The sequence below is a fragment of the Aedes aegypti genome, chromosome 1 (genome assembly GCF_002204515.2).
Source record: "Aedes aegypti strain LVP_AGWG chromosome 1, AaegL5.0 Primary Assembly, whole genome shotgun sequence".
In the NCBI taxonomy this organism is placed as follows: Eukaryota; Metazoa; Arthropoda; class Insecta; order Diptera; family Culicidae; genus Aedes; species Aedes aegypti.
The window spans coordinates 29,072,935-29,092,447 of NC_035107.1; the positions used below are offsets into that span (position 1 = coordinate 29,072,935).

General features: G+C 38.3%; 1 protein-coding gene across 1 annotated transcript in view; it reads left to right on the forward strand.

Moving 5' to 3' along the window:
- Positions 1–19,513, forward strand: part of LOC5564956 (protein scalloped) — a 619,434-nt gene that overhangs the window by 495,022 nt on the left and 104,899 nt on the right. The window lies entirely within an intron of this gene.

A 19,513-nucleotide genomic window follows, 5' to 3' on the forward strand; every position in this document is an offset into this window, starting at 1 on the left:
AAGCATGAAACTCAATTGGTGATAATTACTGTCGCTGGGTTTGGCGAAATTGGCGGAACGAGTTACTTTTTTTGGTGCAGTGACGCAATGGAAATCATTAAGGGATTTTGGTTTCAGTAACTATTCAGTATACAGTTGTGACAAAATTATTTAAGCAAATGAATAACAATATACAATACTTTTTTCCCTATTTTTCTTGATTGCTGCATAGTTTTGTAGTCGAAAAGTGGCTTTTTTTAATATCATTGATAACCATTATACAAATAATAAATGTATGGTTCCTCAGTTTCTGCCTTATAAAATATAATTCTTAAAAATCTTACTCTTATTAGTCTTGAACCCATGAAATCTGGCTAAACTAAAAAGTTTTTGATGCATTGATAACCATAAGTCATATGGTTATCTTATTGTAACCAGCAATATTTAGCTGATTACCAATTCATTTTCTCAGCATCCAACTCAGTTCTCCGAAAACATTCACCCATCTTCAAGGCAGGTACATAATCTCCACCAATCATCATCGTCGCTGACGGCAAAACAAACAAGAACTGACTTAAGGACCGCACCAACCATGGGCAATTATGCGTGTGCGTGTACAATTTAACAATCAAAAAAAATTTTTTTTCCATTTCATTCCGGCCACGCCGGGCAGTCAGTCAGTCAGCCAAAGCATACCCACTAAACGCACTGAAACTTTGCAAACGGACCGCTTTACCCCCGCTTTCCCCACCCCCATCATTCGAATCGGACTTCGAAGCGAAGTAATTACATCCAATAAAATTGCAACCATTTGAAGAGAGCGCTCTCTGCCCGCCCCGCCTCGCTCTCTCCCCCTTTGGACGCTTCTGAGGGAGGCACGGGGGCGAAGAGGAGGAGGCCAAACGGAACAAACATAACAGCATAGCACAGACGCAGGCGAGCATTAAGATTCATTAATTTTCAAATGATTTACGATCCCCGCCTCCTGCGTTTGCCTCCAACGTCACTGCCGCCAACTTAAAAGGGAAGAAAGTCGTACTCTCTGATCGCAGTAGTCGTCGTCGTCGCGCGAAAATGCATCCTCATCTCTTGCCGCGAAGCAACGCTTCGCTGCACGCATCGCGGAAAGAAGCTGGGAACCCTGCCTGCCTGCGCTTCAGTCGCTCGCGACGACGATGATGGTTGCGATGATGCCGGGCAAAAGAGTAAATTAATTTTAATTTCAGAGTTTAATGTAACCCTCGCGTTCGCGCTCGATGCGGATAATTCTGACGCTGAGCTGATGCTTCTTCCTCGGCGTTGTAATCAGAGGAAAAATGCCATTCTTTTGAAGAGGGCGATCTCGTCGTCGTCGTCGTCGTCTTGTCGAGGCTTTGATGACGGCGAAAAGTTGCGCGCAATTTTCCGAGAAGAAAGTTTGGAAATTTCGTCGTTTCGGAAACAAATTATGCTCGACTTGCAGGCGCTGAGCCGAGAGGAAGAACGCTTCCGATTTTGAATTACACGGATCAGTGGCGGCGATGGTCCTAATTGATTTCAGATGATAGCGTTTGCCGAAATCAAGTTGGTTTTGGAACAGATATTCGGAAACGACGTGATACATAACTTTTTAAAAACGCGTCTCAAATTTCTCCTGAATGCCTTGAGATTTTCTCCTGAAACTCCCTTGGAAATAATCTGAAACTCCTTTCTCTAATTTCCTTGGAATTACTTCTTGACTTGAAAATTCTTCAGAATTTCTCCTAATATTCCCTTGAAGTTTCGCTTGAAATCATCTTGGAATTCTTTTGGAATTTTTCCTGAAATTCCCTTGGAATTTCTTTTGAATTTCCTTTGGAATTTCTCCTGAAATTACTTCCAAAATTCCCTTGATAGTTCTCCAGAAATTCCACTGAAATTTCCTTGAAATTTCTCCCAAATTTCCATTTGGATTTTTCCTGTAAGTCACCTTGAATTTATCCTTAAATTCTACAGGAATTTCTCTCAGAATTCCGCTGTAATTTAACCTGGAATCTCTCCTGAAATTTCCCTGGAATTTCTCTAATAATTTGGAATTTGTCCTAATTATTTCACTTAAATTTATTTTAAAATTCCTCTGGAATTTCTACTGAAATTCCCCTGGAGTTTCACCTGAAATTTCACTGAAATTTCTCCTGAAATCTCCCTGGAATTCTCTTGAAATTCTTCTGAAATTCCCCTTCAATTTCTCCTGCAATCCCTTTGGATTTTTTTATGAAATTCTCTTGGAATTTCTCCTGAAATTCCCTAAGAACTTCTATTGCATTTTCCTTGGAATTTCTCCTGCAATTCCCTCAGAATTTTTCCTGAAATTCCTTTCGAGTTTTTCCTAAAACTTTCTTTGAATTTCTCTTGAAACTCCCTTGGATTTTCTCCAGAAATTCTCTTGAAATTTCTCCTGAAATTTCTTCTGAAAATCCCTTGGAATTTCTTCTGAAATTCCCTTGCAATTTCTCCTGAAAATACCTGGGAATTTCTTCTGAAAATCTCTTAGAATTTCTCCTGAAATTTCTCTGGAATTTGTCTTTAAATTCCTCAAGAATTTCTCCTAGAAATCCTTTGGAATTCCTGCTGAAATTCCCTTGGAATTTTTTTTTTAATTCCCTCGGAATTTCTCCTGAAATTTCCTTGGAATTTCATCTAAAATTATCTTCGAATTCTTCCTGAAATTCCCTTAGAATTTCAATTGAATTTTCCTTCGAATTTCCCCTGCAATGCCCTTGGAATTTTCCCTGAAATTCCCTTTGAGTTTTTCCTGAAACTCCCTTGAAATTTCTCTGAAATTTGTCCTGAAACTCCCTGGGAGTTTTTCTTGAAATTTACTTGAAATTGCTCCTGAAATTCTTACGGAGGTTCTCCTAAAATTCTCTTGGAAATTCTTCTTAAATTCCCTTGGAATTTCTTCTGAAATTCCCTTGGAATTTAACCTGAAATTCCTTTAAAATTTCTCCTGAAATTCCCTTGGAATTTATCCTGAAATTCCCTTTGATTTTCTCCTGAAATTCCCTTGCAATTTCTCCTGAAATTCTCTTGGAATTTCTCCTGAAATTCCATTGGAATTTCTTCTATAATTCCATTGAAATTTCTCATGAAATCACCTTGGAATTTCTCCTGAAACTGCCTTGGAGTTTTTCTTGAACTTTCCATGGAATTTCTTCTGAATTTCCCTTGGAATTTATCCTTAAACTCCCTTGGAATTTCTCTTGAAATTCCCTTGGAATTTCTCCTGTAATTCCCTTGGAATTTCTCCTGAAATTCCCTTGGAATTTCTCTTGAAATCCCCTTGAAATTTCTCTGAAATTCCCTTGTAAGCTCTACTGAAATTCCCTAGTAATTTCTACTGAAATTCCCTTGGAATTTCTCCTGAAATTCCCTAGTAATTTCTACTGAAATTCCCTTGGAATTTCTCCTGAAATTCCCTTGGAATTTCTCCTGAAATTCCCTTGGAATTTCTCCTGAAATTCCCTTGGAATTTCTCCTGAAATTCCCTTGGAGTTTCTCCTGAAATTCCCTTGGAATTTATCCTGAAATTCCCTTGGAATTTCTCCTGAAATTCCCTTGGAATTTCTCCTGAAATTCCCTTGGAATTTCTCCTGAAATTCCATTGGAATTTCTACTGAAATTCTCTTGGAATTTCTCCTGAAATTCCATTGGAATTTCTCCTTTAATTCCATTGAAATTTCTCATGAAATCACCTTGGAATTTATCCTGAAACTCCCTTGGAATTTCTCTTGAAATTCCCTTGGAATTTCTCTTGAAATTCCCTTGGAATTTCTCTTGAAATTCCCTTGGAATTTCTCTTGAAATTCCCTTGGAATTTCTCTTGAAATTCCCTTGGAATTTCTCTTGAAATTCCCTTGGAATTTCTCTTGAAATTCCCTTGGAATTTCTCTTGAAATTCCCTTGGAATTTCTCCTGAAATTCCCTTGGAATTTCTTCTGAAATACCCTTGGAATTTATTCTGAAATTCACTTGGAATTTATCCTGAAATTCCCTTGGAATTTCTCCTGAAATTCCCTTGGAATTTCTCCTGAAATTCCCTTGGAATTTCTCCTGAAATTCCCTTGGAATTTCTCCTGAAATTCCCTTGGAATTTCTCCTGAAATTCCCTATGGAATTTCTCCTGAAATTCCCTTGGAATTTCTCCTGAAATTCCCTTGAAATTTCTCCTGAAATTCCCTTGTAAGCTCTTCTGAAATTCCCTTGGAATTTCTCCTGAAATTCCCTTAAAATTTCTCTGAAATTCCCTTGAAATTTCTCTGAAATTCCCTTGTAAGCTCTACTGAATATCTCCTGAAATTCCCTTGCAATTTCTCCTGAAATTCCCTTGGAATTTCTCCTGAAATTCCTTTGGAACTACTCCTGAAATTCCCTTGGAATTTCTCCTGAAATTCCCTTGGAATTTCTCCTGAAATTCCCTTGGAATTTCTCCTGAAATTCCCTTGGAATTTCTCCTGAAATTCCCTTGGAATTTCCCCTGAAATTCCCTTGGAATTTCCCCTGAAATTCCCTTGGAATTTCCCCTGAAATTCCCTTGGAATTTCCCCTGAAATTCCCTTGGAATTTCCCCTGAAATTCCCTTGGAATTTCCCCTGAAATTCCATTGGAATTTCCCCTGAAATTCCCTTGGAATTTCCCCTGAAATTGCCTTGGAATTTCCCCTGAAATTCCCTTGGAATTTTCCCTGAAATTCCATACGAATTTCTCCTGAAATTCCGTCGGAATTTCTCCTGAAATTCCATTGGAATTTTTCCTGAAATTCCCTTGGAATTTCTCCTGAAATTGCATTGGAATTTCTCCTGAAATTTGCTTGAAATTTCTCCTGAAAATCCTTTGGAATTTATCCTGAAAATCCTTTGGAATTTATCCTGAAATTCCCTTGGAATTTATCCTGAAATTCCGCTGGAATTTGTTGTGAAATTCCCTTGGGAATTTCCGCTTTTTCTGGATTTTTTTCTGATATTTCCATGAAATGTCTCATCTAATTTCCCTTAAATTTCTCCTGAAATATCTCTGGAATTTGTTTTAAAATTCCCGTGGAATTTCTTATTAAATTACCTTGGATTTTCTCAAAAGCCATCCTGGAATTTATCGTGATATCTTGGAATCTCTCGTAGAATGCGTTTGGAATTTCTCACGAAACTCACATGGAACTTCTCTCGAATTTCTCTTGGAAATTAGTTTGGAATTCCATTCGAATTTCTCCTGAAATTCCCTTAAAATTTCTTCTGAAATTTCCTAAAAATTTCTTCTGAAATTCCCTTGGAATTTCTCCCGAAATTCCCTTGGAATTGCCTCCTGGATTTCCCTCGAAATTTCTTCTGAAAACCCTTTGAAAATTCTCCTGAAATTTCCATGGAGTTTATCTGGAAATTACCATCGAATTCTTCTGGTATTTCTTCTTTAATACTTCTGTGAATTTTCCTGAAATTTCAATGAAATTTCTTATTATATTTCCTTTAAATTTCTCCTGAAATTCCCTTGGAACTTCTTCTAAAAATCTCATGGAATTTCTCACAAAACTCTCCTGGGATTTTTCGTGAAATTCCCTTGGAATTTGTCCTGAAATTTCCTTAGAATTTCTCAGAAAATGCCTTCAAAATTTCTATTGTTAAAGTTTTCTTGGAATTTCTCCTGAAATTCTTCTGGAATTTGTCTTTCAATTTTCCAGGAATTTCTCCTGTTATTCCAATGGAATGCCTCCTGATGTAAAAATTCTTTTGAAAATTCTGTGGAATTTTCAAAATGTATTCCTCTTAGTCAACTTCTAAAGTTTGTTATATTTTTTTGTTAGTTTTAAATTTTCCAGATATTATTCTGAAATTCAACAGTTATTTCTTCTGAAATTTCTGTTGAATTTCCACTTAATATTCCTCTTGCACTACTTTTGAAGTTTCTTTAGCATTTCTTTTCCTTCTGCAGTCAATTCTTAATTGTTAATATATTTATTGAAATATTTGCTTCAAATTCCTTAAGAATTTCTAGTTAATTCCTGAAATGTTTCCCAAAATTTGCATAACACTCTGGAATGTCTTGTGAAGTCCTCGTCGGGAATTTTCCTCCTGATATGCCTCTGTATGATTTTCTATATTTCTTCTGGAATTTTAAAAGAAAAAGTTTTCTCTAAAACTCCTATTAAATTTCCTTTGAACAACCCTCGTTATTTTCCCTGAATTTTTAGGCAGTTTCCCCTGAAATTCTCCCGGAGTTTTGTCTGAAATTCTCTCGGTATGTCACATCGAATTCTTCCGAAGTTTTTCCTGAAGTTCCTTCACAATCTCATCAGAATTGTACTGAAATTCCATCGGTATTTACTCAGTGATTTACTTTTTGAATTTTCCCCTTAATTTCCCACAAAAATCTTATGATATAAGTGTTTATTCGACTGTTAATGTAATGGGTTCGATTTATTCATTCTCATAAGGCTAACCTTATTGTTAAAAGTATATTATTTATGCAGTGTTCATTTACAAGGAATCTTCAAACGGGGTAATTCTCCTGCAATTTTCATACGGTAAAAGTTTTGTTCAGCGAACTGAGATAAAATCTATAGTTAATTATATGAGAACTATTACATCATGTTACGTTTACAATAAGAGATATCAGCTATGGTATAGTTTTTGATACCTGTGGCGTTCGTTGATACCATATTTTGCTTGATAGTTCTGAGACACGAACCATAATATAACTTGTTTACGCAGTGGTGTATTTAGCTTAATTTTTTTTAGTTGTAATCATTCATATGATGGAAGATTCACATGGTTGGAAGTGCATTATATATGCGATTCCAGTCGCCTTAGAATCATTCAGTGACACAATTTCTCTGGAACTTCCATGTTGAATAACTGATTTGTCGATTTCTGATATCAAATAAATGAACAACTATTGCATTACAACTGATAACTATCGGTTTATGATACACTTACTATATAATATATCATCCATGGCTCATTTGTCAAAATCCAAGCCAGTTGAGGCCGAATTTTTTAATCTTTCAATTTCGTGAATCGTAATTTACCCCTGCATGCAATTGTGTACGCAAAGCCAATCGATGTAACCATATAATATAGTGATTTCCCAACTAACATTGATAGCTGCACAATAGCTCATTCTGCTGAAATGCGTCTTATACTGCCTCTTTTCAACTAAAAAAGTTGATGTTCAGCTAATAATGTTACCTATGTTATTTTGCCTAATATTAAACAAAATTTCACAAGAGTATTTTACCAGATTCTGCAAGAATCTGTAGCAAAATTCTACAAGATTCTAAAGCAAGATTCTGGAATAATCTTTAGCAAGATTCGGCAAGAATATTTAGCAAGATTTTGCAAGAATCTTTAGCAGAATTATGCAGATAAGTTAATTATTTCTGCAATGCTTGTATATACAATGAATCCTCAAGCGGCGTCATTCTTCTGAACTCTTTTTGTCCAATGAACTGCGATAGAATTGTCAATTGCCATTAGAGTTCCATATGAAAACTATTCCATTATGTTACGTTAACCATAACAGATATCATCTCTGTATTAGGTTTTAATCCCAATAACGTTCATTGATATCATATTTTACCTGATCGTTTTGTGACACAAACTGTTCTTGCAGTGGTAAAGATGCTTTGATAACTTGTCGTTATTACCATCGATATAATGTGAAAGTTCGGGTTGAAAGTCCGCGATACCAGTCTTCATAGAGTCAGTCAGCGATCCGATTTCCATGTTAAACAAGTATGTTACGAGTACACTGATATCAACTAAGCTAATAACCATTGCATTATAATTGAAAACTATTTAAATATCATACTTTTACTATATAATATATCATCCTTAACGTAATTATTAGATTCTAAACCGTTTGATGTCGATTTTTCGAATCTTTACACTCCGTGACATGAACCATAGTTTAACCATTGATGGCATACAAAGCCAATCAATGTAACCATATATTGTACAGTGATTTATTTCGCCTAAACTACACTATTTCCGCAGTGTCAATCTACATTGTATCACCGAACGACGCCACAGCTCCAAAAATTTCCTCGAATCGATTCCGATATTTGTCAACACATAATTCAAACCCCGGCCCGGGCACTTATGAGCACCGAAAACGTAATTTCCCACCGCGGAGACACACGTAGTTTTACAACCATTGGCAACGCTTGCTTGCTCGCCGGCGCACACACGCGGTAGTCGTAACTGCGACAACACCATCGCGCACCCACTCTCATTTCGTGTGTGGGAAAAATTGACCAATTTGTTGCAGCCGAACAACCGAACCCGAGAAATCGTAAAAAATAACTTTAACGATTACTAAACTGTGAGTTGCCACCGCCAAACCGTCCCATCCGATCGTGATGTCGCCGGCTGCCGGTAGAAGTAGTAACAAGCGTCGCCCAACCTGCCGGCGTTGCTCTGTTCGATTCCGATCGAAATCGAATGGATACCTCGGAGGCACGCTTTTACGACCATGGCACAACAACCCGTTCACGGATGATAGACAGACGGTATGTGATATCGTTATCGCAGCAATGTCAAGTTCACGCTTGGTGCTCGGGCTCGCTCGCAAAGCAAGCCATGACACGTCATCTCTGTCAGTGCACGCTCGGCTTGCTGCGACAGTTGATTGGCACCGATGAGTGACTGAAGAACGATAGATTCTTTCACGCTGAAGACGATTGGTCTTTGCTTGAATTGCTTAATTTTGTAAGCACTCCCCAGAGTGGCGTTCTAAGGCCGTAATCTTCCCGAAATCCCCACTGCTGACAAAATTTATTTCGAGTCTGCACAGTAAATAGACCAAACCAAAGTCGAGCCAGACGGTGAAAAATTCCGAAAATTCCGCTCACGGCCTACTGTCGGCTACGACGAAAACGACTCCGGAACGGTTGACAAAATTAGACCAGACAACGATTTATGCCTCAATTGGGCTGTGGTGCATGCATCCATTAATCTTGTGTCCGCTTGAAATTGAAAAAAAGAATCAACGCAAACACGCGTTCTCGCTACCGCTCGCAGCACGAAACGACACGACAGGACGGTGAATGTAATCAAAATGCATACGCGGAACAACTCTGGGCACCAAATTAGCACACTCTTCCAGAGTCCCCGAAACGCGATGCACACACCCGGCGCATTCCTGAGCGGGAGTATAAATTTTCGTGATTCTCGCCTCGACTAACCATTGCAGTTATGGTGACATTTGCCTCGTTTTTTTTTTTCGTTGGTTTCAAACACGGAAAAAAGCCTTCCACCATCGTATCGTCATCATAGACGAGATTGATCTATGATAGGGAGATGACTGCGGCCTACTATTTAGGGCTCGATCGTAAAACTCGTGTCAAACTGCCCTTTAACCGCCATTGGTGGAGCCATTGTCGTAACCCGCGGTGTGACTGATGGATGAGTGGATCGGTTGGTTGAATGCACCGTTACAAGGATTGATGACCGCTGGCTGGCTGGAGGAATGGCAGGACGGAAGGTGGGTTCACTCATAAAATTCAGCTGAAATTGCCGTTTTGATGGCTTTCGGATTCGACGTGCTGCAGCAGCAGCAGCAGCAGGCCGGGGAGTCGTAAAATGTTTGTGTGCTGTTGCAGTTTCGATAAGCAGGCCATGGAGGTTGGCTGAGTTCGATGGTGAAAGAGGTAAAAAGTCACTCATCACGAATGGTTTCCGGGAAAAAAAATGTTGTAAGTTAATGGTGATTTTGGTAGGATTTATACGAAGTGCGCGCTGACAGTAATTTAGTAGCAAAATCAATTATGGAATTGTATTTATAAATGGCTGTTACAGAGTGGCTATTCTCCCGAATTTTAATTTTGACATTGATCTCGGTAAACGCTAAAGCCTGATTCGCTGCTGACAAGTAATTTCTCGGCCTATCTTGATGCATGGAAAATTTCTACAAGGAATTGTTCAAGAATGCGCTTTTTTCTGATCGCAGTACGCAGTTGAAAAGAACTGTCAGTTCAAATGGGAGTCGCTGTAGAAAATTTCTGCAAGGAATCGACGATCCTTTTCAGTAGCAAATCAGGCTTAAGACAAGACGTGACAGGTCAAAGTACAAAAATGAAACCAATTGCCTGCCAAAAAAGACCACTTCCCATTGGTCGTTTTGGCAAAGGCCTACTTTCACATCGTTGAGTTGGATTGCAACAGGGCACTTTGTTGCTAGCCCGGCCGTGTTGCTAGTTCATAGATTAGAGTTTTCATCAAAAATTTGTAAATTTTTATGGAACCTTTTCGTTTCAAATCTATTCATAATTGATGTTAAGCTTGAAACATGTGCTCCTACAATGCTAAATTAACTTAAAAATACCTTATTGAGACAAATTAAATGGAAATTGTGTCCATTCTCGATAAAAATACCGTCGGTTTTGAATATTAACGTGTTTTTTTTTTAATAAAGCATCCTCTATTGCACCAGATCAATTAAGCGTGCCGGAAACAATCAAATTTTGATCCTTTATATTTGAATTTGTTCCCAAGATTTGCATAAAAAGGATACTGGTAAAACTGACTTTTGTATCGTCAAGGTTATCGACACAATTTCTATGAAAATGTGGTCCACCCTAATTTTCAATAACATCAAACAAAAGGCTTAACTAATGCAAACAACTTTGTAGAAGACTGTTTTTGTCTAATGTTTCATTCTAAAGCTCAAAATGCATCTTTCCGCGTAAAACTGATTCCTGGACCATAGTGCAGTGTCAAAAAGCAGAATCTTAGTGGGGTCGTCGACGAAAGAGTTACTTTCACTGTCCATTGCACATTGTGAAGAAGATACACATAATCAATTGCATCTCAAGGTTAATAAAGCTTTCTTAAATAGTTGCCATGTACATATCCATAAGTGGTTTTCAACCATTTCAAAGGAGTCAGTATCTCACGTGTTTTTCAAGCTTATGGTAAGAAGAGCACAAAGCTTCCAAAGTCATATCCTTGCGAACCCCTGAAAAATCATGGTGTCTCCGTGAAGCAAAACACTCATTGGAAATCCCTCATTTGAAAATACCTAACAAAAGCATATTTTTTTTGCTGAATATTCCTTGGAAAATTGTTTTTTTTATACACTCTTTGAATATTATTTACTATCCACTGGAACTCATTAGGAACCCCAAGAAGTCACTTCCTTGAGAAGCATTTTGTGAGCCTCTGAACTCGTGACAACCCCTGTGAACTCTTTGGGAACCACTGGTATTCACTAAACTCTTCGAGAGCAAGAAACACTTTAACTGTATCATAAACGATATCTTATGTGGTTATCGTATCGTAATCCAATGGTTATGGTGAACCAGCAAATCGATCTCGATTTTCATAAAAGAAAATTTATCTTTCAGTGATCCGAATCAAATGAATGTGAAACTCAGGAAGAACTCATGGGGAAATCTTTGAGGAAATTCAGAACAAATTCCAGGAGACATTTGGTTGAAACATCAAAAGTATTTCAGCGAAAACCCTAGGACAATTTCAATTGAAATCCAAGTAGAATTTCTATGGATATATGAGGAATAATTTAGATGGATATTCCAAAGAAGTGAACCATTTGGGAACAACTGGATTGGAATTTCCAGATATAGTTCATGAAGAGTTCTTGAAAAAAGGAATCCCCAAGGAAATTCTTGGGAAACTCTGTGTAAATTCCAAAGAAATTTCAGCTGAAACCCTTATAAGTAATTCAATTCAAGTTTCAGTGGAAATTTAGGGATGAATCTTCGAAGAAATTCGAGACAAATTCCAGGAAATGTTTTGTGGAAATTTCAAAATTATTTCAGTAGAAACCCTAAAACAATTTCAATCGTAATCCTTGTAGAATTTAAATGGATATTGGAGGACGAATTTCGATGGATATTCCACTGGTATCCACTTAACTCTTCGAGAAGAGAAAACGCCTCAACTGTATCAAATATGATTTCCCATATGGTATGCGTTTCAAAATCCAATGGTTTTCAATTGTAACTCAATTGTTGCTACTCGATTTGATCTGAATTAACTCGGCAGCAATTTCATCCTTCAAGAGATAATCCAGAAAAGAAGCTCCTGTAGAAATGACACGAACGATTCCAAAATAAACTTAGTACAAATTTCAGATACATTTTATAAGAAAAAAATTTCTAGAAAAAAAGATATCTCCAAGGAAATTCTAGCAAAACTCTGTGTAAATCCCAAGGAAATATCAGCCGACACCCTTAGAAATTCCAGGTGAAATTCCAGGGGTATTTCAAGTGAAATTCCAGGGGAATTTCAAGAGAAATTCCAGGGGAATTCCAAGAGAAATTCCTGGGGTATTTCAGGAGAAATTCCAGGGGAATTTCAGGAGAAATTCCAGGGGAATTTCAGGAGCAATTGCAAAGGAATCTCAGGAGAAATTCCAGGGGAATTTCAGGAGAAATTCCAGGGGAATTTCAGGAGAAATTCCAGAGAAATTTCAGGAGAAATTCCAGGGGAATTTCAGAAGAAATTCCAGAGGAACTTCAGGAGAAATTCCAGGGGAAATTCAGGAGAAATTCCAGGGGAAATTCAGGAGAAATTCCAGGGGAAATTTCAGGAGAAATTCCAGGGGAAATTTCAGGAGCAATTGCAAAGGAATCTCAGGAGAAATTCCAGGGGAATTTCAGGAGAAATTCCAGGGGAATTTCAGGAGAAATTCCAGAGAAATTTCAGGAGAAATTCCAGGGGAATTTCAGAAGAAATTCCAGAGGAACTTCAGGAGAAATTCCAGGGGAAATTCAGGAGAAATTCCAGGGGAAATTCAGGAGAAATTCCAGGGGAAATTTCAGGAGAAATTCCAGGGGAAATTTCAGGATAAATTCCAGGGGAATTTCAGGAGAAATTCCAGGGGAATTTCAGGAGAAATTCCAGGGGAATTTCAGGAGAAATTCCAGGGGAATTTCAAGAGAAATTCCAGGGGAATTCCAAGAGAAATTCCTGGGGTATTTCAGGAGAAATTCCAGGGGAAATTCAGGAGAAATTCCAGGGGAATTTCAGGAGCAATTGCAAAGGAATCTCAGGAGAAATTCCAGGGGAATTTCAGGAGAAAATCCAGGGGAATTTCAGGAGAAATTCCAGGGGAATTTCAGGAGAAATTCCAGAGAAATTTCAGGAGAAATTCCAGGGGAATTTCAGAAGAAATTCCAGAGGAACTTCAGGAGAAATTCCAGGGGAAATTCAGGAGAAATTCCAGGGGAAATTCAGGAGAAATTCCAGGGGAAATTTCAGGAGAAATTCCAGGGGAAATTTCAGGATAAATTCCAGGGGAATTTCAGGAGAAATTCCAGGGGAATTTCAGGAGAAATTCCAGGGGAATTTCAGGAGAAATTCCAGGGGAATTTCAGGAGAAATTCCAGGGGAATTTCAGGAGAAATTCCAGGGGAATTTCAGGAGAAATTCCAGGGGAATTTCAGGAGAAATTCCAGGGGAATTTCAGGAGAAATTCCAGGGGAAATTCAGGAGAAATTCCAGGGGAATTTCAGGAGAAATTCCAGGGGAATTTCACGAGAAATTCCAGGGGAATTTCAGGAGAAATTCCAGGGGAATTTCAGGAGAAATTCCAGGGGAATTTCAGGAGAAATTCCAGGGGAATTTCAGGAGAAATTCCAGGGGAATTTCAGGAGAAATTCCAGGGGAATTTCAGGAGAAATTCCAGGGGAATTTCAGGAGAAATTCCAGGGGAATTTCAGGAGAAATTCCAGGGGAATTTCAGGAGAAATTCCAGGGGAATTTCAGGAGAAATTCCAGGGGAATTTCAGGAGAAATTCCAGGGGAATTTCAGGAGAAATTCCAGGGAAATTTCAGGAGAAATTCCAGGGGAATTTCAGGAGAAATTCCAGGGGAATTTCAGGAGAAATTCCATGGGAATTTCAGAAGAAATTTCAGGGGAATTTCAGGAGAAATTTCAGGGGAATTTCAGGAGAAATTCCAGGGAAATTTCAAGAGAAATTCCAGGGGAATTTCAGGAGAAATTCCAGGGGAATTTCAGGATAAATTCCAGGGGAATTTCAGGATAAATTCCTGCGGAATTTCAGGATAAATTCCTGCGGAATTTCAGGAGAAATTCCTGGGGAATTTCAGGAGAAATTCCTGAGGAATTTCAGGAGAAATTCCAGGGGAATTTCAGAAGAAATTTCAGGGGAATTTCAGGAGAAATTTCAGGGGAATTTCAGGAGAAATTCCAGGGGAATTTCAAGAGAAATTCCAGGGGAATTTCAGGAGAAATTCCAGAAAATTTCAGGATAAATTCCAGAAAATTTCAGGATAAATTCCAGGGGAATTTCAGGATAAATTCCATTGGAATTTCAGGAGAAATTCCTGGGGAATTTCATGAGAAATTCCTGGGGAATTTCAGGAGAAATTCCTGGGGAATTTCAGGAGAAATTCCTGGGGAATTTCAGGAGAATTTCCTGGGGAATTTCAGGAGAAATTCCTGGGGAATTTCAGGAAAAATTCCTGGGGAATTTCAGGAAAAATTCCTGGGGAATTTCGGGAGAAATTCCTGGGGAATTTCAGAAGAAATTCCTGGAGAATTTCAGGAGAAATTCCTGGGGAATTTCAGGAGAAATTCCAGGAGAAATTCCTGGGGAATTTCAGGAGAAATTCTTGGGAAATTTCAGGTGAAATTCCTGGGGAATTTCAGGAGAAATTCCAGGGGAATTTCAGGAGAAATTGCAGAGGAATCTCAGGAGAATTTCCTGGGCAAAATTCCAGGATAAATTCCAGTGGAATTTCAGGAGAAATTCCAGGGGAATTTAAAGAGAAATTTCAGAGGAATTTCAGGAGAAATTTCAGGGGAATTTCAGGAGAAATTCCAGAGGAATTTCAGGAGAAATTCCAGAATAATTTCAGGAGAAATTCCAGAATAATTTCAGGTGAAATTCCAGGGGAATTTTAGGAGAAATTCCAGGGGAATTTCAGGAGAAATTCCAGGGGAATTTCAGGAGAAATTCAGGGGAATTTCAGGAGAAATTCCAGGGGAATTTCAGGAGAAATTCCAGGGGAATTCCAGGAGAAATTCCATGGAAATTTCAGGAGAAATTTCAGGGGAATTTCAGGAGAAATTCCAGGGGAAATTCAGGAGAAATTCCAGGGAATTTCAGGATAAATTCCAGGGGAAATATAGGAGAAATTCCAGGGGAATTTCAGGAGAAATTACAGGGGAATTTTTGGAACATTTCCAGGGGAATTCCAGATGCAATTCCAGGGGAATTTCAGGAGAAATTCTTAAGGGAATTATAGGAAAAATCCTAAGAGATTTTAAAGAGAAATTCCAAAGGCATTTTGGGTGATATTTCAAGGGAATTTGAAGTTTTAATACCGAAGGAATTTCAAAAGTAATGCAAGGGAGTTTCAGGAGAGATTCCAAAGCAATTTCTGGAGCAATTCCAAGGGACCAGGAGCTTCAGGAAAAAATCTAAGGCAAATGTCAGAAAAAATTCCTGGGAAATTTCAGTACAAACTTCAGAGGAATTTTAGTAGAAATTGCAAGGTAATTTAGGTAAAAATTAATTTCTGCGGAATTCAAAATTTCAATACAAATTTCAGGAGAGATTTCGAGACCAACTACAGGAAAATTTCAGAAGAAATTCCCGGGGAAAATCAGAAGAAATTCCGAGCATAGGTCAGGAGAAATTCGAAGGGATATTCAGATGAAATTTAACGGGACTTTCAGGAGAAATTTAAAATAAAATCAAAAGAAATTCTAATGGAATTTCAGAGGTAACTCTAATGGAAGTTCAGGATAAATTTAAGTGGAATTTCAGGAGCACATCCAGGAGAATTTCTGGAGCAATTCTTGAGTAATTTCAGGAGAAATTGCTAGAGAGGTTCAGGAGAAAGTAAATGGAATTCCAGGAGATATTCCATGAGAATTTGAATAGACATTTCAAGCGAAATTCAGGAGAAAATCCAAGGCAATTTTAGGAAAAATTCGAAAAGAATTTCAATAGAAATTCCACGGGAATGCCAGGGGAAATCCCTGCAAAATTTCAAGAAAATTATAGGAGAAATTCCATGCGAATTATAGGAACAGATACTTGCAGAATCTTGCTAAAGATTCTTGTAGAATATGGCTTCAGTTTCATACAGAACCTTGCAAATCTGGTAAAAGATAAGAATCTTGCTAAGTTTTCTTGCATAATCTTGCTAAGGATTCTTGTAGAAATTTGCTGATGACTCTAACAGAATCTTGCTGATGATTCTCGCAGAATTTTGATGTAGATTTTTATAGAATCTTGCTTAATTTTTTTTATAGAATCTGTCTGTATAATCTTGCTAAAGATTCTTGTAGCATCTTGCCAAAGAGTCTTGTAGAATCTTGGAAAAGATTGTTGTAGAATCTTGCTAAACTTTCCTTAAGAATCTTGCTAAACTTTCTTTTAGAATCTTGCTAAAGATTCTTGTAGAATCTTGCAAAAGATTCCTGCTGAATCTAACAAAAGATTCATGCTGAATCAGGCTACGGATTCTTGTAGAATCTTGCAGAATGTTGCTAAAGATGCTTGCAGGATTGTAATAAAGATTTTTGTAGCATTTTGTTAAATATCCTTGCTGAATCTTACTACGGATTCTTGCAGAAGCTTGCTGAAGATTCTTGCAGAATCTTGTAAAATCTTATTAGACATACTTACAGAATCCTGCTAAAGTTTCTAGCAGAATCTTGCTAAAGATTCAAGCAGAATCTTGTTAAACATTGCTGCAGAATCTTGTTAAAGATTGTTGCACAATCTTGCTAAAGTTTCTTGCAAAATCTTGCTAAAGATTCTAGTAGAATGTTAAAGTTTCTTGCAGAATCTTGTTAAAGATTCTTGCAGAATCTTATCAAAAATTTTAGAAGAATCTTGCTAAAGATTCAAACAGAATCTTGTCAAAGATTCTTTCAGATTCGTGCTAAATATTCTTGCAGAATCTTGCTAAGATTCTTGCAGAATCTAGCTAAAGATTAATTTTAATTTTCTAGTTTTAGTTTCTCGCTAAATTTTGCCAAATAATCTTACCGAATCTTGATGCCGGTGAGTGCGGAATCTTGTACAGATTCTAGCAAAATCTTGGAGAGATCCGTGTTTGGATTACCATGTACAAGTCATTTTATCATGCAATCAAACAAGTAAATCTTGTAAAAAGATACGCCTTAAGGGACTAATTAGAACATAAACCGTTTATTATACAGCATATGGTAATATTATCATATTCCACCAGTTTTGTATTGTAATGCAATCGTTCACTATCGTTTTGATCTGAGTTCATTCGACCAAACTCTTATCTAACATGGAAATCAATCGGCGTAGCCACTGGCAACGGTACAATCCCGCCTGCTGCGCTCGAGTCAGAACAGTTTCTCTGTGCCAGCTAACAAGATTCACTTTTCATTACATGACAATCCGAGCAACCTTAAATTACCCATGTGCGCGCCGCTCAAAAAGCTGTGCTCAGCTCAATTATAATGCTGCCCAAGCCAGGCCGCACTTGTTCTGCTCCATCGCTGCCTGTCATCGTCGCCATTATTCGCTGCAAGCGCTGAGACACATCGCGCACCCGCCTCTCCAATATCGATTAAGTAGTGCGCACGTCAGCGAATGGCACTTCAATCACTCTATTTGTGTATACATTTGAGTGTACGTCGGTTGTCGCCGTGTTTGACAAATGCAACCCGGTTTCGCTGTCACTCTCGGAGGCGAATGGTGATGCAATGGTGAGGAGCGCGCGTTGGAGTGTATAGGAACAGTTTACTTTGATCGTCACCATGACATGAATCTATAATTCATCTGTAAACAAAAATTTGTTTACATTCTTCCAACAGCTCTTTGTCACGGTCATAATCGACGTTTCGGATTTTGAACACTCTCAAACATTTCTTATCAGTCCAAAAACGTAAAATCATCCCGGCCCGATTTGTAGGTGACATTTCCGTTGTCAATCGACCATGTTTTCCACCAACACTATAGGAAGCAAAAAATAACTCTGGAAGCCCTCGGCAAACAAATCCCACCGCGATAACAATCTGTTTACTCGGCGCAATCGGTATAGTTGTGCATACTTGCGCGCGGCACATGTCAGCTCACCATGCTCGCTCCGGGTCACGTTTGTTTACGTTCGGGCAAAACATAAACAACGCTGGCTGCGCTGACCGACTGCGACTTTTCCTCTGGACAACTACGCTTCCCTCCCATAAGGTTTCTAATCCAAGAAGGCTTTGAAAATGTTTGCAAACGCATTTCGGCTATTGGCACGCATCGCAAACGGCTTAATCTTGCGCAAGATTGGCCGAAACATGTGTCACCTGGCGTAATTCGGGGGGAAAACATGAGAAAAAACAAACCCCCTGTTGTTTGTTTGGTAGTTTTTGGCACTGTCAAACATGAATCGGCTGCGGGCAACCGTCTGTCAACCGTTGGGAGCGATTACAAAGTTGCTGGTGTACGAAGCTTATCAGTCCCGAGGCGCTAATTGTTTTCAAACACACAGTAGGCGCTTGAATTATCAGTCCCCATGGGGTGATGGAAGGGAGGGGCTGCGTTTTGCAATGCGGTAACTGATTTGGATTCATCAGAAGGGTTTCCGGCTGTACGACGTTTCGTGTCGAAATGGGCTATTTTCCTTAAGCGATTTCATGGTTCGAGTTACGGAAGGAGATGAGTTTTTGTGACGGCGTCATTCTTAGTAGGCGGGATAAACACGGGATGTCACGCGCTGTTTGATACCATAGAAGTGAAGTAATCAACCATTTGCAGTGTGGTAAAAAAGAAAATGTTGTTTATCCTCGTATTTTGTCGTGCAAAAGTCAAATGTTCTATCCTATACAAGATTTTGCAAGAATCTCAACGAGATTCTTCAAGGACTTCAACGACATTCTGAAAGGATCTGAACAAGATTCTGGCCAAGATTATCTTTCGAGCAAGAATCCCTGAAAGATTGTTTACGAATCTCGAAGATTCTGCAAGAAGTTTTGCAAGCATCTCTTCAAAATTCTGTAAGAATCTAGACAACATTTTGAAATAATCTCTTTACAAGATTCAGCAAAAACTTTGCAAGGTTCTACAAGTATCTCTCCCAGATTCGTCATATATCTTGGCAAAATTCTGATAGAATCGCTACCATATTGTGCAAGAATCTACAAGATTCTGCAAGAGTCTCTACAAGATTCTGCAATAATATCTACAAGATTCTGCAAGAATCTTACCAAGCTTCTGCAAGAATCTTAACAGGATTCTGCAAGAATCTCAATAAGATTCTCCATGTAAGTTATCAAGATTCTCATGAATCTTTACAAGATTCTGCAAGAATCTTTACAAGATTCTTCAAGAATCAATCAAGAATTCAATCTTTACAATATTCTGCAAAGTCTCTACAATATTCTGCAAGAATCTTTACAAGAGCCTGCATCAATCTCAACAAGATTCTGTAAGATTCTCTAAGAGATTTTGCAAGATTATCTACGAGATTCTGCAAGAATCTCTACTCGATTCTGTAAATCTGTCACAAGATTCTGAAAGAATCTACAGGGTTCTGAAAGAATCTCTACAATATTC